The sequence below is a fragment of the Camelus ferus genome, chromosome 11 (genome assembly GCF_009834535.1).
Source record: "Camelus ferus isolate YT-003-E chromosome 11, BCGSAC_Cfer_1.0, whole genome shotgun sequence".
Lineage (NCBI taxonomy): Eukaryota > Metazoa > Chordata > Mammalia > Artiodactyla > Camelidae > Camelus > Camelus ferus.
The window spans coordinates 41,680,772-41,704,588 of record NC_045706.1 but is presented as its reverse complement, the minus strand read 5'-3'; the positions used below and the strand labels follow the sequence as shown (position 1 = coordinate 41,704,588).

The window sequence follows — 23,817 nt, the reverse complement described above, 5'->3', positions numbered from 1 at the left end:
CCTAGACTTGGGGTCTCAGAAATATTTCCTAGAGCAGCAGTTCTCAAGCAGGAGTGTGCATAAGATCCGCTCACCTCAGAGTTCCTGATTCAGTAGGTCTCAGGGGAAGCCTGAGAATTTGCATTTCTAACATGTTTCCAGGCCACTGATGTTGTTGGTCTAGAGATGACACTTTGAGAACCACAGTCCTAGAGGAACCAAAGTCTCAGCCTACACTACCCAAACTGTGGTCTGCAGACCAGCAGCATCATGACATAGACTCCACCTGGAAACCTGTTAGAAAGGTGGCAGTTCCAGCCTCACCCTGATCTACTGAGTCAGAAGCTGCATCAAGCCCCAGGTGATACCTATGCAATTTAAGTGTGAGAAACACCTCTCTAAACCACTGGTTCTCCAACTTGACTGCACACTGGAATCACTTGGGCAGTTGAAAATACTAGTGATGCCTGGCTTCTACCCCTAGCAAGTCTGGTTTAATTGGTATGGGGCGGGGGCAGGGTGATGAAAAGCTCCCCGAGTTGATTCTAATATGCAGCAAATTTTGAGACCCACTTGTCTAAGGTAAATGCAGCTGAGTAGGAGTTAGCCCCACAAAGACAGGCAGGAAGAGTATTACAGAAAACAGAATGTGCAAAGGCTCAGTGGCAGAGACAGCAAAGTGGGTTTGGTGAGTGGAAAGGGGTTTGGTGAGCTCAGAGTCCAGGAGTGTTAGACTTGGAGGAGAAGTGTTCAGTTTTGAGTCCAGAGGGTTACAGAGGCCACTAGTGGAAAATCCCAGAACCTGTCCAAGGACTTTGGGTTTTCCCTGAGGGTTGGACATAGTCAAATTTGCATTTTAAAAGTGATCAGTCTGTTTGCTATATGGGAACAATATGGCTGGTGTTAAGGCTGGGATTTCTTTGACTGTAATGAAACATATTATTGCTCTTCCTGAAAACTACTCCTTTCAGGAAATGCTGCTCTTTAAATTTAAAAATAGGGGCAATAGGATGGGGTTGGGGACAAAGAAAAACAGTACTGGAGGGTAACAGAATGTTACCCAAATTTATGGCACTTTGGCAAGAGGATTATTTTGAGCTGAAAGCAACTGAGAAGAAGCATATATAAGAAAAGCTCTCTGCCTTCTCCCTATTTGCCTAAAAGCAGGTCATAAATTTGTAAAAGTGCTTCCCCAACCAGGAAGAATAGAAGTTAACCAACAGAGACAACTCCGGACCATTCCTTGTTGGTCCAGAGACAGCACCAGAGGAATCCATGTAACAAGCCTCACTAAAACTAGCACTTATCTGCCATTGGTTTCCCCCGTATTTGCCTTCTCACAATTTGCCGCTGCTAGAAACTCAAAGTCCTATTCCTTTGTCTTGTCCTTTCTCCAAAATGTATTGCTCTTTTTCTAAGTTGATATATAAGCCCAAATTCTAATCACTCCTTTGAGTTACTCCTCTGAGTATTTCATGTGTATGGATGATGCACATGTTAATAAACTTGTGTCTTTCCCTTGTTAATCTGTCTTTTGTCAGTCTAATTTATAGGGCTCCAGCCAGAGAAGCTAAAATGGGTGGAGAAAAATGATTTCTTTTTCTTCCCTAGAGTCCCAATCAATGCATAAGGCTTCATTTATTTTGGCACTTCGGCTTAAATCATTTGGTTTAACCAATATTTACTGACCACTGTGTGCCAAGCCCAGTGCTGGTGCTGTGGGGCAGAACCCTGATCTCTGATGCTCTCTGTTGCAGAGTTGCAAGTTGGGGAACTCAGACAAGCAAGTGATTTTTCCAAAGAGCGTTCGTTTGAGTCTGGTTGAAGATTTGACAGTGCTGTTAAATGGGAGGATTCTGTGCCATCCAACTCCACGTAAGCCCTCAGCTAAACCGTCCAATGGCTCCATTCATGCTGCAGCTGCAGGATTCCTGAGGTCATGCCAGTGGGCTCTGGGAATGCAAATGAGGGCTCAGTCTTAGATTCTGACACCCTGTGAGCTCTGAGGAAGAACAAGCAGGCATTTGTTAGGGGCAGGCCCACAAAAGCACCACAGGAGAGGGGACTGAATGCCTCATGGGATTCCAGGCCAAATGAAAAAGTTGGTGAAACCTCTGCCACCACAGCTTGTGTGACCTCACTTGCTCGCTGGCTGTGGAAGCAGCTGATGGCCCAGCACCAGAAGCAGGGCCCCTAAACACCAACAGGGTGAGGGTGGCAGCGCTTCAAGAATGGAATCGGTGCTTTCTAATGCAAGGTGAGGACTGTTAGGCCAAGCCAGGTTATGGAAACAAAGGCTTAGTAAGGCAAGGAAGGGATAAAGGCATCTTTTACTGGAGTCCTTGGACCATTCCTCTTCACATGTACCCAAGAGGGAAACAGTGAAGAAAAAATACAAATGGCAGAGTAGAATTCCCTTAAAAAGCCCACAGAGAGCAGCAAAAGCTCAAACCCTTTCTAGATCATTCTTTGTGAAACTCAGTTCCCCTAGTAACTCAGATTGTTCATTTGCTCCTAAAATTTGATTCTGCTACCATTACCAGTGCTACGGTTGCTTATGGTACTCCAGGGCTATGTCCAGGCATCACTTACACTCTGGGTATTAGCACTTTTATGTATTATAGTGTGACTGAGACCATGCGTATAGAGGATTACTCCACCTCGCACTACTGATGTTTTGGACCACATGATTCTGTGTTGTGGGGGGCTGTCCTGTGCATTGTAGTATGTTTAGTAGCATCCTGGTCTCTACCCATTAAATGTCAATAGCACCCCCTAGTCATGTTGCTGAAAACATCTCCAGGCATTGCCACATGTCTCCTGGGGATAAAATTGCTCCCCGGTTGAGAAACACTGGTATAGAGGAAAAGTAGAAGAAGGTTTTGATATGAAATCTAAGGAAACAGAAGAGGGATCAATAGTCTTTGTTGCTTAGAGTTAGCAGTTTCTGCACAGGAAAGAAGCCCCAAATGACCATAGTCTTGAGTAGGATTTTAACCTTCCACATAAAATAAAAGACCTACGTAATACTAAAACAGCAAGCCACATGTATAGTCAGTCAGTTCAGTCACATCAACCCAAGGGTTTATTACGTTACATTCAATAGGCATCAGCTGTGCTTTGACTGTGTGCTTCACATCATCTAGGTCCTCACACAGCCCATGCACTATTAGAATTAATAGTAGAATTAGAACTCCTGTGATTAAACAGTAATGCCCCAAATGACTGCCTCTGGGAGAAACTTAATAGTCTTTCACAGAAAGTATCATGAGGCTGCAGAATATAGAAGTTAGTTTCAGCTGGACTCTGAGATGGAAGGGACTTTTTTCATGTCCAAAATATTTAAAACACTTCTCTCATTGTCATAGTGCAGAAAGGATGGCTGATCCTATGAAGGAGACGTAACTACCAAAAGGAACTCAAATATAAGAATTCAGGAGATGAGAGAGCCAGAGAAAAGAGGGAGAGGGAGAGAGAGGGAGAGAAAGAAGATCTATGGCAATAAGCTGCCACCTTAATTAAGAAAGAAGCAAACAGCCTGTATTTTAAAGAGCAGAAAAAAAAATCTCTACAGAAGCAGGAGATGAAGGCTTGGTCTTTAGAACAACTTGAAAAATTATGTAAGCAAAATGTGAGACATTCTCACTAGAATGTAAATTCTATAACACCCAGGATTTTTTTTCTCTTATAGTCACATTTTCATCTAGGCCTGTATCCCAGGGCCTAGAACAATGCCTGGTGCTGACAGGTGCTCAGTAAGTATTTACTTAAATTAATTCTGCAATTATTAATAGGGGATCTGAAACAAGAGACAGAAATCCCAGTGCTGTATAGACTCTGGGATCCACAGAGAAGGTCCAGACTGAACTAGAGTTAAAATTATTCCCTCAAAATGCTCAAAGACCAGTGTAGATATTTCCAAATGACACAGGAGATATTTTTAAAAAGCAGGATTGTTCTCAATTAGAGGACACCAAAGAGAAAGGACAACCAAATGTAATGTGTGATCCTTGATTTCATCCTGGAATGGAAAAAAAAAAAAACTGTAAGACATTTGGGGGATAATTGGAATAATTTGAATATAGACTATATATTAGGAATATTGCATCAATATGTCCAGAAAACTTTGTTCATAATAGCCTAAAAACTCAAAACAGCCTGGTGAGGTAAATAACAAGCTGAGCTACATAAATAATATAATACTGATCAGTTATAAAAACGAATGAACTACTGATATACTATGCAACATGAATGAATCTCACAAATTTTGAGAGAAAAAATGCTAAACTAAAATATGCATACTGTCTGACTCCTTTTATGTGACATTCTAGAAGAGGCAAAATGAATTTGTGGCAGTAGAAATCAGATCAGTGTTTGCTTCTGGGGTGAAGACTGGGAAAGGGCACGAGGGAATCGTCTAGGGTGACTGAAATGCCCTTTTTCTTGATAGAGACGTGTCTTAATAGAGGCATGGACTATATGCATTTGTTAAAACCAGTTGAATTGTACACATCCATATATTTCTCTATATGTAAATTGTCTCACTGTAAAAATTTATTTAAAAATTATATTGATGTTAAATTCTATAGATATAATAATGATATTGCCTTTGTTAGGAGAAATGCCCTAAAGTATTTGTGAGTGAAGCATTATCATGATGTCTGCAACTTATTTTCAGTCATTCTAGGGGAAAGGGGGAAATATAAAGACAGAGATCAAACAAATTGTGGCAAAATTTAACAGTTAATAAATCTGGGTGAAGGATAGACAGCAATTCATTTTACTTTTTATAATATTTTCTGTAGATCTGAAAATTTTCAAGATGGAAAGTTGGGGTAAAAATAAATCCAAATAATTTAAATAAAACATATCCTTAGCCATCTTTTCCTTAGTAAGAGGAATGGGAAGCTGACATGAACTACCCATGCACACACAGAGGTACAATTTGTTGTATGTAGGAATGTTCAGTCCCTCTACATAGTTCTTGTTACAGAGTGTGTTTAGCTATTCAACTCATCCTTTTGACAGGGCAAAAAATAAAATAAAAAGCCTCAGTCTTAGAAGAACCCTGGTCAAAAATAGTAGGAGATATGGGACGCCTTCTAACAATTTTCTGGGCCACCACCTGAACTCAACCATGTCCCCTCTATTTACTGGACACACATTTACCTAAACTGTTAATGTTTTTCAAATCCTTTCATCTCCCTGGAAATATCTGTTTCCCAAGGCTTCTGCACAGACTGAGTTCAGATAATCTGCCAAATGATCAGCACTTGATCTGATTTGTATTCCAAGATTGTCCAGTGTAAACTGGGTCTGGAAGGATGCAAACATGATTAGTTGATGGAGCCCAAGCCATAAATGTCATAGGTGAGAAAGGGCAGGTGCGTGGCCTGTGCTTGGGCGGCATCCTATAGAGCGTAAAGGCAGAGCACATTTAATTCTTTATGTAAATTATACTGTCTGTCAGGGTGTCAGATGGGTGAGAAAACAAAGATGTGAATTTATGGGATAAATGTGCGAAAAGAAAAGGATATGCCAGGTTCAAGAAAGATTTACTACAAAAATTTGTTACAGAGGAAATTCGTTCGGAAAATGCAGGCAAAACCAAATCTTGGTACTCTTGGCTTACAAGGCAATGAGAAAAAACATTTTTCTATTGCACAGTACTCATGACTGGTGAAAAAGTGTGCATACCAGGTGAAGTTTCTGTCATGGTATCATCAAGATAGTCAAGGAGGCCACAGGAAAGTTTTGAGGCATCTTCTGGAAAGATACTGTAAGGAAAACCCACATGGTTTCCTGATAATAAGGAAAAGTTGGTTCTTTCCTGAACCATCTATGCTTCTGGGTTAGTTGCAACAGTGGAAAGAGGCAATTTCTGATGTATTAGGGATGGTGTAATATTGTGTATTTATCTCCATGAAGATGATAATTCTCTCAGTGAGAAAATCTAGCACAGCTGGTTCTATGTGCAGGTTAAACAAGGAGTCACCAGGGCATGAATTTTAAGAATTCTTAGGAGTTCTCTATACCTGGATTCAGATTCCTACCATTGCGTGACTCCTAGGGGCTACTAACAATGCACTGAATCTACAAGGTGCTTTAAGTTTATCAAAGCACCTTCACATTGGGATCTCACCACACTGTAAGGCATAGAAAGTGAGGGATTTTAAATTTGTGTTTTATAGATGAGAATATTAAAACTCAAAAACATTGAGTCTTGCCCATGGTCATATAGCTAAGACTCAAATTCAGTCTTCTAATTCCTTTTTCCATTATGCTGCTGGACTTATAGGCAGGGCAAGGTAGCTAAGTAGGGAAGGATAACTCTAGGAGTACCTTTTAGATTTCCTCACTATGATGACTTGAATAGGTTTAGCAGCTTATATAGCTAGACACTTGCTGGGCAAAAGACATCTGACCTTGAAGGACAAAATTAAAAAGATGTATGTTTCATATGGAAGCAACTATTTGTTTTGGCCAAAAGAAGGAGGAGATCAGGCATGGGTGGGGAATTTCAAAAGGCACAAGGGGTCCAGGATTGTGTGAAATGGACAAAGAGAACGGATTAATTTAGAGAAAGGACTGTATTCAACAGATCACACCAAAGGCTTGTTGTCCATTACATCATTTAACCAAGAGTAATGTGAGGATTGCATTTTACTGTTTCTTATGGAAGTATCCATTTCAGCAAGCTAAGGAATTCCTGGGGGTGCAACTGAACTGTTGTTTCTTTATCCTCCTTGCTTCTCCTATAAATTGCTTTAATATGCACTGTGAGGGAAATTGGACCTCACTGGTAATTACGAGAAGTGGGTTCAAGCCACAGCCCCAGCAGCTCTGGGTCACAGCTCCTGGGTGAACTTCATCCTCTCTGGATTTGGCTCAACTATCTGGAAAGTGAGGGAGACTTCTTAAGTTCCTCCTAGCTCCAACGTTCTGTCAGCCTCGGTGCAACAAGACATAGACAGGAAATGGCACCCCTTGATCCCTCCTGTATCCAGCCTTTCAAAGTTATCTAGTCAGTACATGTGCCCCTACTGCGTCCATCCAGGGACACATGGACATGTGCAGAGAAAACCCTACTGTCTTGATGATCACAGTTCTGTTGGGAAGGTGCTCTGATCTTCATTTCTACTTCTTAAGAAGCTGGCCAATGCTGCTTCTGTCCCTTCCCTTTGGCATTCCAGTGATAATAACTGCCGTGATTATTATTCTTATATAATTATTTTATTCTTCAGATAGTCAGTGAAGCCCTGTAGGCTCCTTTCTGGAGTCTTCCCTTGGACCTCTTGAAGACTGTAACCTGGAATCAATAACAGGGGATATATCAGAGATTATTTCTCACTACAACTGCTCTGTGTATTGGTTTGCTCACAGTTCACATCTTATGTAAATGATACAGTTACATTTTATGAGTGGAAAATGAAGTGGGAATTTAATTAATGCACTGAGAATTGTACATAACTTTAGGTAACCCGTAGTTGTGTTTAATATGGGGAGGTTACCCCTTGCGCCTCCTTCAGTGGAAAAAATCTATTAACTGATAGTCCCATCCATGATTGTCTCAAAAGGTGAGGATTTCAGGCCAGGAAGGAGAGAAGAGCAATATGGGGAGGGGAGAGCCTTTTGACCCACCAGTGGGTCAGGCTGACCCTAAGCACTATGGTTCAATTAGAAGCATTGTGGCCAAGATACTGATAGGTCTTTATTTTTATAATCTCTAATATATTTTTCTGCCTAGGAGTGGGGGCATGGCTGAGTTGATAAAATTAGTAGCTTATGAATTTTATGTGAGTATATACAAAACTGTAATAATATGATTACATCTGTAACATAAATATTTATGAATACTATTAAAACTGTCTAAGACGCTGGGCTCACGTCCCCAAACGATCCTCATTATATTTATAGTAACCTACTTTTGGACATATGGTTAGATCAGGCAAGGAGATGGGTGAAAATAAATGGCTGGCCACCGTATTATGCCAAACTGCAGCCAGGGTGTGAAAACAAATAGTTCTTGATTTTTTTTTCTACATGGTCTAAGAATGTCACTACAAGCTAAATGAAAACTTTCCAGTGGACCCAAAGCATCTGATTTCTCACACACAGAATTGCATTATGTAAATGTGCTTAGCTCCACATAAAGGCAGGGGGAAAAGATTCATTGACTTTGGATTTTGCATGCTTTCAAGCAAATGTCTAAGTACACAGTACTCACTATTCTGGGCATTTAAACAGAACTGGGGAAGGGGGCATTGTACAGGGCTAGTCATTTGAGTTCACAGATACAACTCCTCTACCTTCAACTTCGTGACCACTCCATGACTCACAGCAGATCACAAACCTAACTTGGCTTTTGAAACTAAGTGATTCCTTGTCTTCAGCCTGTAAGTCTTTAAAATCTAATACATGTCTTGGTTTTATGGCCAGAAAATCCATAATGACATGTTGTTTGTTCCCTCTACTCTGTAGAAACACTTCAGGAGCTAATTCACAGTGTCATTTGCTAAGCAGCCATGTTATTGGAGAGCTGAGATTTACAGAGAAAAACAATTGCTTAATTGATACAGAGTCATGATGAGTGAGAGGATGGTAGGCAAATGAGGGGTGACACAGGCCTCTTCAGCCAAGCTGTGTGGTTCCAGAGTGCTGCAAATTCTTGCAGTGCAAGTGGCACTCCCAGTGTCTGGCACACAAGTAGCCGTGAGCAGTGTTAAGGAGAATACAGCCCACGGTACACAGATGTGAGAGGTTGTTGCGGCACTTTGACAGGCTAGCTGTGGCCATCTTGGGTGCTGGCCAGCGAGGGGTAGATCAGTTAACCCCAGAAATGCAATGAATACTCTTTTGGTCTAAACTGATCCAAGTCCATTTTGGTTCTCAGATCTCCATGTTCCTGTCTTCTACTTCCCAGACAAATTGAACCTGTTCTCTCTTTTACTATTATTATTGGACCAGGCTCCTTTCCCCACCAAGATGCCAACTAACTGGTCTGACAAAATTGCCCTTGCCAATGGTGTCATGGGGAAATCAAGAATTCTATCAAGCCAGTTTTCTGCTTCTCATGGCCTAGACTGGCCCCATGAGATCTAGTTTCCTCCTCTTATGCTACTCTCTGCCTGGTTCTATGCCACAGGCATTCTGGCTTCTTTTGCTTCTGGAATGCTCCTCACCCTCTCTCGCCTTTGACTCTTGGCACATACTTTTCTTCTGCCTGGAGCACTTCTTTCTCCAATTAATTTTTTGTTTGTTAAACCAAACTTCACTGATTCTCGAATATCCAGTACTTTACCCAGGAAGTTATTCTTGACACCCTTTGCCTCTCAGCACCCATGCTTCAGGGTCTTCCTCTGTGCTTCTCTGTAGACTTTCTCCTTGATGACAACAATTACTTGTTCAATGGACTAAGTCTCTGGGGGATGAGCTTCCTGAGTGCTGAAGTCTTTTTTGTTTACCTCTGTATCCTCAGCACTTATCCCAGGACCTGGAACATAGTGGACTTGACACATAGTTGTTGAGTTTTAATTAATAAATGAAAGTTAATAATTAATAAGTGAGAGAAGAAATGCATGATTTGCTCCAGTGGGTACGTTGCCTTTCAAAATATAGTTTGAAAGGATGCCAGTTGTTCAGGTGTGGAGTCCCCACTGGGTTTAATGGTAACCGAGAATCTTTTTATTTTTTTAATAGTGACTATACTGTACCTACCTTGACAGGTTTCATCACCATTGGGACTTCTGGTATCACATCACGGTATCAATTTCAAATTACAATGCGACTCTGCCATCTACTGGTGATATGGGGTAGTACTGTGAAACCTATGACAAGACGTTTTCATTTTCTCCAGAATCTACTGGGTTGGAAAGCTAGGAGAGGCTTAGATTCCAACACACTCAACCATTTCATTTTACTAAAGGGGAAGCCATTTCCCATGGAGAGTATATGATCACCCAGGGCCATACAGCTACTCAGTGAAAGGGCCGGAACTCTAATCCAGGCTTCCTGACCAAGTCAGGCTTTTTTTGTTCTAGATGCTAACAGAAGTACATCTGGCCAACAATGCTGACTTTTTCCAAAAGAAAATAAAACAACTGAAACTTGTTCCACGTTACATGCCAGGAATCTCTTACTCCCTTGTTTAAAACTCCTCACATTCCAGAAAGCAGAGGATCTGATTTTCTGCTCTCTGTCCAAAGATTTCCTGGATCTGAAGACAGCTGTATGGGATCATGTGGGAAAGATTAGACTTACAAAACTTGGAATTTCACACCAAAAAGTTAGACAGAGATGTGGAGCAGGGTGTGTGTTGCATGCCATTGGCTTGCCTGCCATCAGCAAGACTTGGGAGGGATTAGAAACACTCCAGAAATTTGTGTTCCGAGAAGCCGTCATCTTTAATGGAAAAACTGACAAACCATAACTGAAAAAGCTAGGGACTGCCACCCTAATCAGAATAGACAGCATTGGTGTAAAACGTTCCAGAAAGCTCCCCTCTGTAAACCTGTCAGACTTGGCTACAGAAGCATTAGGTTTTGCAACATACACATATTTTTATTTTTTTAGCTACCCCATGGGACTGGATTTAGCCATAGTCATCTTTTTTATCGGTGTGGATTGCATGAAAATATGCCTTTCAACATTCCTGGGATCAGTGCAGAGTCCAAACAAACCAAACCTCTCAGTACCTGCCAGCAGGAGTTTCATCTTTCCTAACAAGGCTCAGAACTGAGCACTTCAGGGACTGGGCTTCTGAAACAAAGGGAAAAAAAAAAAAGATGTGGCTGTCTGGAAGTTCTCACTGGGTACTTCAGAAAAACTTACCTGAAACTCTTTGGCTCTGAATGTACTTTAAAAAAAAATCTTCTTTACTCAAAACAGTGCCACCAGCTCATGAACATGTTCAGGCTTATCACTTTGTTCCATAAATTGAAAAAGTAACTACTTCACATTCCTGGGACAAACCAGGGGAGGAAAATAGTACAGGGTCCCAAAGAGTTAAGGATCATCTAGGGTACCATTTTGGTCCCTTCAGTGATGGGACAAAAAAAAAATCTTCTTGATAAAAAGGAAAACACTAAGGGAAATGTCAGTATTCACTCCATCAGTCTTTTCTCATGATCATCTCTCCTCCAGTCTCAACCACTAGCGTGGTGAGTGATGCTTATCATTTCACCATCCCCAGATGTGATCAAGAATGACCTTAGTTTGCATCTGAATCTCTGTGCACCCTTTCCATCTTCACACAGTGCCCATGGCTGAGAGCACTATCCTGATGGCAGAATTTTAGAGCACTGCATTGAGGTCCTGGAGACTTTAGCTCCTCAGAGAAGAAAAGACTGAGAACATTCACCCAGAGTTTCAGTGTGGTGGTTGTATGAGGACAAGGAGATCCAAATAAGCATCCAAGACCGGGTGAATGTTCTTGTGACTTGACCATTACCACTCCTGACTTTTCCCTCTTGGGGATGAACTCAGAGTTCTTGGAATTCTGGGACTCTAAATTATGTTTGAATGTCCCCAATAGCCTAGAGTGACAATTTCCCCCTTGCAAGACCCATGAGGGATGGAACAGCATCCCCTCCTCTGTCCTTTCTCTGATCTACATTAAGGAGATGCAGGCAACTAGAGCCCCTGGTTCTCCCTTTCTAGCCCTCCCATCATCCCACACCTGCCAACATATTTCCTTGTATCTCCACCTACTCCAACTATCAGCTACATTTACTCCACGCTCATTTTCATCTCTTCCCTGACTCACACTGTTATTTCAGAGTCATCATTCAAGATCAAACAGTCCAAAATAGCCTTGCAGACTTGCCTTGAGGCACCAGGCTCAAAAAAAATTATTAACTGGACTTAATCCTCCTTCCTGGCCCTATAAATAGGGTATGATGGTAGTGTGATTTTCATGCTGAAAATAACATAAACACTACACTTTTGAGAATTTTTGTATCTACCCTTAAATTGTGCCTAACTTAGTTTAGGCCTAGTTTAAGTGATTTCAAAAGAAATTCATATGTTGAGTTCATTCATATGTAACAACCCAATAATGCTGTTTTCAAAACAAGAATAGTCAGCTTCTACTAATGTTTAACAGTGTGGGCTCTGGCCTCAGCTGCCTGGGTTCACATTTGACACCTCTGAGCTGGGAGACCCATGCAAGTTACTTAACCCCACTAAAACCCAGCTTCTTCATTTATAAAATGCAGATAATAACAGTACTTCCCTATCAGACTGTTAGGATTAAATGAGATAATGCACAAAATGTAGTTAGCATAGTATCATGTGCATTGTAAATTCTATTGTTTAAATATATAAGACCGTCATTTTATATGGCAGACATTTCAACATGCAGTATCGCATTTAATCATGATAACTCCGTAGTGTAGGTACAGTCGTCCCTCTGTATCCAGAGGGATAGTGCCAGGACCGCCGCAGATACCAAAATGCCTGGATGCTCGAGTCCTTTATACAAAGTGATGAAGTGGGCCCTCCACATCCCCACGCCTTGCATCCCAGGATTCAACCCACCCTGGATCAATCTGCGGTTGGTTGGCCCCGCGGATAGAGGGTTGACTGTTCTTTGTCCCCATTTTGTAGACTGCTCGCTCTCTCCTGGAGGTAAAACTTTTTGCACAGCTTTCTCAAGGAGTATTTGCTCAGCCACACATCCTAGAGTCTGAAGGGGCCTCCTCACTCCACAGTGACATTTGCGCACTACTGTTCTTTTACCCTCTTGTAAAAGCCCCTGCTCCACCAAGACTCCTGCTTTTGGCTTTACCATCTTCTACTGCTCTTTGTCACTATTATCTACCAAATCATGGTCTCTATCCCCAGATTCTAATGTCACCATCCCATGTGACTTCATTTATGTTAATACCCAGCATCCTGGCTGCTGGGTTCCTTGAACTCTTCATCTTCTGTCATCTTCACTCCACTCCCAACTTGGGTCATGTGTTTTTATTGCCACTCCATGGACCTTGTTACCACCCAGAACAATTCTGCCTTCAAAATCAACGACTCAGACATGTCACAACTCTTATCCTTCCAAGTGGTACACACTGTTATTTCTGTAAAACCAGCTCCTTGAATTCATTGGACCACCCTCACAATTTCTCACTTATCAGTGTACTCATTCCTCACTTCCTTCCCTGTTCTACTTATATTCAGTGTTCGTTTACTTCGACCACTCTCATCAATTTCCTCAATTCCCTTGCCCCACTATCCTTTTGTCAAACCTACTTGGCTTCTCAATGAATCCAAATATCGACCAAGGTTGCTGAGCATGGTTGCAGAAAAAGCATCAGGGCAGAGTCTTGTCATTATGTGTTCATTGTCAGCATCTTCAACAGGACGTGACACACTGCCCAGAAATTCAGTTGAGTTTTCACCAGTTCTCTCTTCTATTCTCTACAGTGAGGACTACATACTTTCTCCATTGTCCTTAATTCTTTAACTTCCTCACATCCCTCAGTACTCAAAACAGGTGGCATCAACTCCTACCTCACAGAGATGATAGAGACCCTCAGAGGAGACAATCTCCAACTTCCCACCATCACACTGACAGACCCATGCACTTATGCAGACTTTCTTCCACCTTGCCTCCTGTCACTATAGAAGAGAGGCCCTTCTTTCTAGTTAGGGTTTAACCCTGCACCATCCCCTGCCCTGCTTTATCAGGGAGGGACCTTGCTTTATAAATTATCTCCTCTCCTATCTTAAATTTTTTGCTTTATACTGAATCTTTCCCTCCAGCTTTTAACTGAATTCAAGACTTTTAAAAATCACTTAACACTGAAAACAGCCCTGAAATGCATATTTGCCCTTCTCAGTTTCACAGACAAGAAATAGCAGGCTCATGGAGATTAATGAGGGAAAGATAGAAAAGCGTCCGAGCCCTGTATGCAGCGCCTTTCATCACGGTGCCTTGCTGTGTTCTATGGCAGCTGGTCCCACCTCGGCTCTCCTCTGTGGGCTGTGTAGATCTCTCTATTTCAGGTATCTTCGCTACAGGATTGGATTGATTTCTTGGCAAGCCAGTCTGCTGATCAATGCTCCAACATTATGACTTCCTCCCAGGCCCCAAATGATAAAGGGAAATAGTTGGGTAGACCTAATCTGTACTTTGGTTGCTCCATCAGTAAAGTGTAACTGGTAATGTATCTTCTTTCCACCTTCCAGCAGCGTTCTCCTTCTACTCCCTGCCTCCATTTCTCATCAGTAACGTAATAGAGATGGCATATCTCTCCCCCATGGAAGGTTTTCAATGGCTGAGGGGGCAGGTGCTACATAAACGCTCAATATATCCATCTTTTTTGGGATGCTGACTCCTTGCCTGAGCTGACAGAAAATTGTGATGTGGATGGGGCTGGGTGCATTTTCTTTAGAAGGGAAAAAATAGAGCAAGGAGGAGGAAAATTAGGTAAGCATCTGGAAAATTAGGAGAAAAGTAAGAATGTGGCCAAACAATTAAATCCACATCCACTGCTGCAGCTATTTGTGTCTGCCCGTTGTTAGTCTTAGACCCCAAGGAAACAAGGAGGCGTATAGAGTGCAGGATTTTATTAAAGGAAAGAGAACTAGAAGTGAAGAGGAAGTGAGGGGAGTGTGAGTCTTACAAGGGAGATAAAAAGAACAGATTAAAAAAAGAAACATAAGCCAACAAAGCTAATCTCTCCTTGTCAAAAATAGTAGGAGACTACCTGTCAGTGTTTGGTCCTTAAATTTTACCTTTCCAGTAAAGGTAGTAAAGCCTCTAAAATATAGGACTAAGCCAAAACAAAAACAAAAAACCCAAAGAAAACAAGAGACTTAAATGAAAAGTTATTTTCCTTTAAACAAAGGAGTAATTGGAAATCCTGAGAGAAAATTAAATTTGAAACTAAATTGATGTGAAGTCTAAAGCTTAAAAGTGTAGATAGTCTTGTCAAATCCTGGGTTTTCAGTTAAGTAGCTATGTGACATTGATCACGTTGCACTGAACCTATCTGAGTATCAGTTTTCTAGTTTATAAAATTATGGAGATTGACCAGATCCACTATTCTCAAACTTTGAGTTATGTTCCGTTAAGAATCACTTATTTTAATGAGTGCTGTTTCTGAGGAAGATTGACTGAGCATGGGAACAGTGTGGAAAGAGGACAAAAGTTTGAGAAATGCTGGACTGTCTCAAAGATTTCTTCTATAAAATACAGAACAAGATAATTTCAAGAACTGGTTTGGGACCAGTTTCATCTTTAGTAACTCATATAAGTCAGTTGGAAGGAATATATGTAGAATCTGTCATATCTTTTTTATGTGCATGTAACTGAAAATCAAATTTAAGAGAAGGATGGCACTATCTGGCAGAAAATAGGCTTGGCAGAATCTGTAGGAAGTCAAACTCCCTTTGATCTTGGTGTGTGTCTTCAGATATACAATGAAGAGGAAGCAGATTGCTTTTTAATTACTGGTACAGGGGTTAAGTTGCCTGGGGTCAGGGAGCACCATGGAGAACAATGAAAAGCAATCAGCCCTCAGCCATTCTCTTTGTCAATAAGCCACAAAGACCGGAGACCAGCTTCAGCCCCCAAATAGCAGAGCACTGGCAAGGGAATCAATTCAAACTGGAAAAGAGAAACCAGAACCTTGTTCAAAAACGTGGCAGACACACAGGGCCTTCCATCCATGATGTGGTCTTTGCTTACCTCATCAGAGTCATCCCTGCCTGTGGTAGGAGGAATGATGACCCACCCACCCCCACCCAAAGATGCCTACACTCTAATCCCCAGAACCTGTTACCTTGCATGGCAAAAGGGGTTTTGCAGATATGATTAAGGTTACAGACATTGAAATAAGTGTGTTATCCTGGATTATCCAGGTAAACCCATTCCAATGGCATGAATCATTAAAAAGTAGGGAAACCTTTCCTGGCTTTGGTCAGAGAAAGATGTGCACCAAAAGCAGGGTCACATGATGTTATGTTGCTGGCTTTGAAGATCAAAGAAGGAAGCCACAAGCCGAGGAATGTGGGTGGCCTCTAGAAGCTGGACAGCACAAGAAAATGGATTCTCCCTCACAGCCTCCACAAGGGAATGTGGGTGCTGTCATACTCACCAGACTAACCGACACCCCTAGTATTTTAATGATCCCCCTGATTCTTGGAATAACTAACCTAATTGTGCACTTGGGGCAATTTTCTGGTCTTCTACCCACTCTAGGGACATTCTTCATATTTGGGAAAGATTCCTGGCTGCGCAGCCACCAACTGCTTTGGGAATCTGTCTCCAAATAATCTCCTTCATACTTGTTGGCCAGCTTTTGACTTGATGAGGCTTGGTCACGCATCTTGAATGAGAAGGTAAATCCAAACCTTTTTTTAACATAGGTTGTAGGTACAGCATCAAAAATCAAAAGGGGAGGAGAAGGGTAAATTAGGAGTTTGGGATTAGCAGATACAAACTACTATATATAGGTAAACAACAAGGTCCTACTGTATAGCACAGGGAACTCTACTCAATACCTTGTAATAACCTATAATGGAAAAGAAGATAAAAAGGAGTATACATATGTGTATGTGTGTATAACCAAATTGCTATGCTGTAAACTAGAAATTAACACAACATTGAAAATCAACTACACTTCACTTAAAACAAATAATTTAAGAAACTGGCAGAGAGAGAAGGCACAGTATGGTGACCAATAAGACAGTTCCAGAAAAAGGAATTACTGCCTCTCTGTGCCTGAGGCTCAAGAAAGGTTACAGAGATGAAAATAAGGAGACAAAAAGAGAAAATGAGAGAGAAAAAGTAGTTTGACTAAATGTTTACATGGATCTTGGATCTTTTCTGCCATTAACATGTTTTACTGCAGATTCTTCATAACAGCCATTGCTTTTGGGCACTTCTCTGACACGTGGTGTATCATTAAGCCTCATCAATGTCCATCCCCAGTAAATAAGGGGCTGGGGTCGGGGTGGGCAGCAGACAGGACTAGTTCAGTCCTCTTTTCCCAGAATTCCCAGGAATCCCATGGAATTTAACAGGTGTTCCAAAATAAGGGGTTACATGAGCAGAAATAATTTAAGAAAAGAGAATGCTGGGTTAAATCAAAGAAAAATTAAGCAGATTTCTTTGCTGTAAGACTTACCTGAAACTTGACTATTCTAACATGCTCTATGACTCAAAGAGGACAGTTTGTGTTACAAAAACCATTTTATCAAAGGAACATCTATTAACATCTTGATGTTCAGTTTAGAAAACACTATCCTAAATATTCCCACAAAACACCCTAAGCTGAAATATAGTAGTCTGTCAATAAACACTTGACACAAACAGTGAATGAGAGCCAAAATTTCCAAAATGACCAACCAAAATCTTTTACTACATTTTGCTATTAGATGTGGGTGCAATCTAAATGTCCATCAACAAATGACTGGATAAAGACTGGTTCATGCATACAATGGAATATTACTCAGCCATAAAAAAGAATGAAATAATGCCACCTGCTGCAACATGGATGGATTATCATATTTTGTTTTGTTTTGGTTTGGTTTTTTTGGTGGGGAGAGGTATTTAGGTTTACTCATTGGTTTATTCTTAGAGGAGGTGCTGGGGGTTGAACTCAGGACCTCATGCATGCTAAGCATGTGCTCTACCATTGAGCCATACCCTCCCCCCTGAGATTATCATATTAAGTGAAGCAAGTCAGACAAAGACCAGTATCATATGATATCACTTATATGTGGAATCTGAAGAAAAAAGATATGAATTCTGTTTACAAACCAAAAACAGACTCACGGACATAGAAAAAAAACCATGGTTACCAAAGGGGAAAGGGCAGGGAGGGATAAATTAGGGGTTTGTTAAAAGACACACTTTACTGTTTATAAAATAGATAAACAACAAGGACCTACTGTATAGCACAAGGGACTATATTCAATTTCTTGTAATAACATATAATGGAAAAGAATCTGAAAAGAAAAAAATATATATGTATATATATATCTGTAACTGGATCATTTTGCTGTACTCCTGAAACTGACATTGTAAATCAACCACACTTTAACAAAAAATTTTTTTAAAAAGGAAATGCAAATGGACTTCATGAATCTACTTTTCTCAGGTCAACAAACTTCTCAGGTTGAACAAAACATTTGCAGGCAGTTAAACTGACTACTTGGGTCCAGAGCTTAGTGCCAACTAGTCAAAATAGGCTAACCATTTCTAACACCAGTTACAAACAATATTCTTAACAGTTTCAGTTATTGTTTAATTCATCTTTGAGAGGAAGAGAAAATGACGTCAAACAGAAGGCATTTGAGGAGATACTGGTAAGAACCAGCAGCATCTAATTACAAAGTCTTGATATGTGACAAGTGGAATGCCATCCAAAACAACCTCAGACAAAAACACAACAAAAGTCTGGCCAAGGCCAATTAATCAAGGGTAAAATCACAGAGAGCATTCGAGGTCTTTGGCCCTACTTCCAGCCTTACTTCTGGGACTTTCAAACTATTTGAAACTAACCCCTTTCAATGACTATTGAACCTATTCCTATTTTCTGAAGACAAGAGATTCTTCAAGGCTTTGTCAAGCTCAGTCAAATAACAAAATTGATTAGGCAGCAGGCTTGATGTTTTCTTCTAACATTGAGTCAACTGCATTGACTGGTTGTTTTTGTTTCCTATCAATATAGACTAAGTGACATGAATAGACAATATTTTCTCCTCCCGGTATTTTCTCCAGGGTTTTCTTTGTTTCTTTATGAAAACAAAAATGTTTATGCTCTGTTCTTTCCCGGGTGGTCATGATGAAAAATATCATCCATATGAGGACTCCCCTGACTTCAGAAGTCCTTATTGTTCTTTGTGATTTTCTGCCACACGACTGGAAGCTTATATCGACAATATAACAGCTTAATTATATGCTACCTTCTTTTGTCCTCTAATGGTTATTGGTCTGGTCTCCCTAGTGCATCCGATTGTCCTGCTGTGACTTCAGGAGAAAGTGGCAGATGGGCTGCTCCAATTTTAGGGCCCTGATGTTGTCATGATAATGATCCATTCAGTAACAGGTCAATTTCAGCCCTGACCCTTATTGTGCCCACATTCATAGAAGCCTGGGCATAAAAATATCAAGAATCAGTGAGAACAAAACTAGAAGTCAAGTTGCAGGAACTGGGACATATAGGAGTGGAGACAGCTGGGATTCTGGATCAGTACCAGAGTGCATCTGTCACTGCTGGGGCAGCAGGATCACATATCTGGGACAGTGGCAGATACTAGCTGTCTTTCCTCTCACTACTTCCTGCATCTCTCCACCTTCATCCCACAGTCTTCCCTTTATTGCTCCCTACACTCCTGCCTCTTGCCAAGGTAATTTAAATGTTGCTTGTTTCACCTCAAACTGGCAAAGAGAAAACAGCGATGAAATCAACTATGGGAGTCCAGAGAGTCAAAGTGAAAGAAACAAGACAGGCAGTAGCTCACTGATTACCTTTTCTCACTGCCTTCTCCCTGCTTCAGGCACCTGTACTCATTACACCAAGCTGATTACACTGACCATAACTAACATACTCAAGATGACCCTTTTGCTCTCCTTGTTTCACTTCCTGGAATGTCAGGTCTTCCTTTTCTGTGTCTGGTAGGTTTTGCTACCTAACATTAGAGACCCAACTCAATTGTACATTCTCTGCAAAGATCTGTTCCTCCAGAACAAATAAACTGCATGTAATCAAAGCCCTATCCTAATACAACATTGTAAATCAACTATACTTCAGTGAAAAAACAAACAAAACCCTATCCTTATGCTTCTGCAGTGTATACTGTGCTAGCATTTAACAGAGTACTGGGCACTAGTAGAAGAGTTTGTGTAACAATCATGCTAATTTTCTTCAGCATTTAGTGGAATTTGCCTGTGAAACCATCTGGCTCTGGGATCTCCTTTTTTAGTTACAGGAGTATCCAGATTTTCTATTTCTCTTTATCAAAATATTTGTATATTTTATGCATATTGTGAAATTTATCAGCATATAGTTGCCATAATATTTAATTATTTTTGAATGTAGAATTTGTATTGGTGTCCCCTGTTCTGTTTCTAACATTGATAATTTCTGTTTTCTATTGATCAGTCTTGGTAGTGGCTTTACAATTTTATTAATCTTCCCAGAGAACCAATTTTTAACTTTCTTGCTTTTTCCCATTGTGTACTTGTTCATTATTTAACTGATTTCTAGTCTTTTCCTTCTTATTTACTTCTTTTCACTTTCTTTAAGTATTGTTTCTTCTTCTGTTTCTTCCTGAGATGTTTGCTCAAATGAGTGATTTTCAGCATGTCTTCTTTTCTAAGACAAACATTCAAGACTACATTTTTCTGCTTTGGTTACATCCTCACATCTTGATATGTTACACTTTGTCATAAAGTTAAAAACATTTTCTATTTTAGACTGTGATTTCAAATTTGGCCCATGGGTTTTTAGAAGTATATTACTTAATTTCCTAAATTAGGGACTTCTTTGTTTTGCTCTTTTTCTGTTTTTGATTTTTAGTTTAATTTCACTCTTGTCAGAGTACATAGTATTAATTTTTTTCTTTTTTTCCTTACATCATTACAGAATATTGGCTATATTCCCCATGTTGTACAATAACCCAATATCAAATTTTCATCCTTTTGAAATTGGTTAAGATTTCCTTAACGACTGAACATACGTCTGTTTTAGCAAATATCCCATTTGTGCTTGAAATGAATACTTTTTGTAGTTTTGTGGTGTACTATTCTATGTAGGTCAATTAATTCAAGTTCATTAATATGTTGTTGAGATTGTCTATATCCTTATTGGTCATTTCTCTTTCTCTTTTTCTTCCTTTCTTGCTTGCTTGCTTGCTTTCTTTCTTCCTTTTGATGCTTTCTTCCTTTTGATGCTTTCTTCCTTTTGATGCTTTCTTGCTTGCTTTTGTCTGCTTGTTCTATTTATCACAAAGACTATTGAGTTAAAAGTAGACAAGTCAGTGATCTTGGATTTGTCATTTTCTCATTTCTTTTTATTTTATTTTATTTTATTTTGTGTGTGTGTAATTTCTTATTGAGTTATAGTAGGTTTACAATGTTGTGTCAATTTCTGGTGCACAGCACAATGCTTCAGTCATACATGAATATACATATATTCATTTCAATATTCTTTTTCACTGTGAGCTACTACAAGATCTTGAATGTATTTCCCTGTGCTATACAGTATAAACTTGTTTATCTATTCTGTATATACTTGTCAGTAAAGAATATGGAATGCTTCACGAATTTGTGTGTCATCCTTGCGCAGGGGCCATGCTAATCTCTGTATTGTTCCAATTTTAGTATATGTGCTGCCAAAGCAAGTGCTTTTTTATTTTTTAGATTTTTTCTTTATATAATGTGTGCCTATCATCTTATGGTAAAATATCTCTTTATCTCTAGTAATGTGCTATTGCCTTAGAATTTACTCTGTCTTATATTGGAATAGTTATCTCAGCTTTCTTCTGGTTAGTGTTGCATGATATACTTTCTTTTTATTTTTACCTGTGCTTTATATTTAAATTTTGTACCATGTAAGAAGCATATATATGGATTTTGTTTTGTATATACACTCTAGCAATCTCTGTCTCTTAATCGAAGTATTTACCTCATTTATATTTAACGTAATTATTGATAAATTTGGGTTTAAATCTACTACATGATTATTTTCTATTCATTGCATCTATTTTTGTTTTTATCCTTTTTTTGTGCCTTTTTAAAAAAATCAAATGTCTTTAAAACTATTTTCCTATTTTCTTCTTTAAGAATGGTGTTAGTGGTTATCTTAGACATTTCAAGGTGCATTGTTAATTTATGAAAGTCTTCCTAACAGTAGTTATTTTACTGCTTCCCAGATACATCACTGCAACTCTCTTTATTGTTCCCCATAGCCATCTACGCAATTGTTCTCATGGATTATAGCACTCTATATATTTTAAACCATAGAAGATTTTGTAATTGTTTTTCTCAATCATCAATATTTATTTAGATTTCCTCACTCTCCCCACCCACAGTGATCTTCATTCCTTCTTGAATTATTTTATTTCCATATGAGGTCATATTTTTCTTTTTCTGCATAAAATAAAATTTTCATTTTAGTAGTTTTTTAGTGCAGGTCTTTTGGAAGCAAATTCTCTCATTTTTGTTTGTCTAAACCTGTCTCTATTTTACTTTATCTTAGAGGACATCTTTAGTATATTCAGAATTTGAAATTGACAATTATTTTTCCCAACACTTTAAATATAGCAATCAATTTACCGAATTCTGGCATTCAACATTTTTGTTGAAAAGACAACTGTCAATCTTATTGTTTTGAAGGAGGATGTCTATTTTATTGTTGTTACTTTAAAGATTTTTCCCTGAGTATTTTGTTTTTTATCAATTTGAATATTTTCTGTCTAGATGTGGTCTTCTTTGTGTTAATCCTGCTTGGGGTTTAGAGCACTTCTTGACTATGTAAGCGTAATGTTTTCTGACTTACAGAAAATTCCTTACTAATATTTTTTCAAATGAGTTGTTTCTGTTTCCTTCCATCTCTTCTCCTGGAACTCCTACTACACGTGGTAGTCATCTTAACCATCTACCATATATTTCTTAAATTCCTTCTGTATTTTCAATTCTTTTCTTATCTGTGTGTTTAGATTTGGATATTTTCTACTACCCTATATTTCAGTTTAATGACCTATTTTTACTCCATGTGTGATCTGCTGAATGCGTAGTAACTGATACCGTATTTTTAAGTTTTACAATTTCCATTTGACTGTTCTTTTTTATAGATAACCAGTTTTCTGGCAAAGCTATCTTTTAAAAAATCTTCTTGATCATATTAATCATAGTTACTTTAAATTTCCTGTATCATAGCTGAACCTGTTTCTATTATTTGCTTTTTATTTTGCGTTTTTAGTCTGTTCCTGATTCTTGGCATTCTTAGTAATTTTTCCTTGACTATTCAACATTTTGCGTGAACAATTTGTAGAATGTCTGGGTGAAGTGATCTTTCTCTTTGGAGGATTTAATTTTGTCTGACAGGCAGGTGAGTATGTGAATATCAACTTCAGTCAAGGCTGGGCTTAAAGCTTTGTTAGAACTAGTTTGTGGCATAATAAAGATGGCCTCAAATTCTTTTACACTTTTCCCACCCAGTTGAAGGGTTTAGGTCTTCTCTGACAACTGGATGGGCTCTGGAACTGCTTTGACCAATATAATATGGTAGAAGTGATGCTGTGCCATTTTGGACCAAGATCATAAAAGATTGCCAGCTCTACTTCCTGTCTCTTGAGATGTCCACTCTGGGAAAAACCTGTCACCATATAAGAAGTCCAACTACACTGAGATTTCCATGTGTGACGAAGCCCAAACTAGTCATGTGGAGAGGATTCCTGTAGAGATAAATGCTCAGCAACTCCCCACCTACTCCAGACTTCCCAACCCAGGCTCCAGACACGTGAGTGAAGAAGCTTTCAAATGAGTCCAGTATCAAACACTATCTGGCTGCATATGAAGGACACCAAACAAAAACCACCCAACTGAATCTGTCAACCTCTTGAACTGTGAGAGATAATAATAAGTCACTGTCTTCAGTCCCTAACTTCTGAGAAAGGTTGGAAAACAGTAAGAGATAAGGGGAACATTGTCTACTTCAGGACTGTCTTTATTGCTGTTGTTTAGCCCTAGCCCTCAGTGCATTCCCCTTCTGGAGTCTCAGCTAAAAGCATGAGAGTGTTTTCCAAGGCTTCTCTACCTTGTTGAGCCCTGAACCCCAACTTCTGTCTACCCAGTGTTAGATGACTGCCAAAATCTCTGCTCAG

The 23,817-nt window shown here is 39.6% G+C and overlaps 1 protein-coding gene and 1 pseudogene across 6 annotated transcripts in view; one reads left to right on the top strand and one right to left on the bottom strand.

Moving 5' to 3' along the window:
- FAM13C (family with sequence similarity 13 member C) overlaps positions 1-23,817 on the top strand; it is a 536,869-nt gene that overhangs the window by 356,906 nt on the left and 156,146 nt on the right. The window lies entirely within an intron of this gene.
- LOC116667404 lies at positions 21,234-21,333 on the bottom strand (annotated as a pseudogene).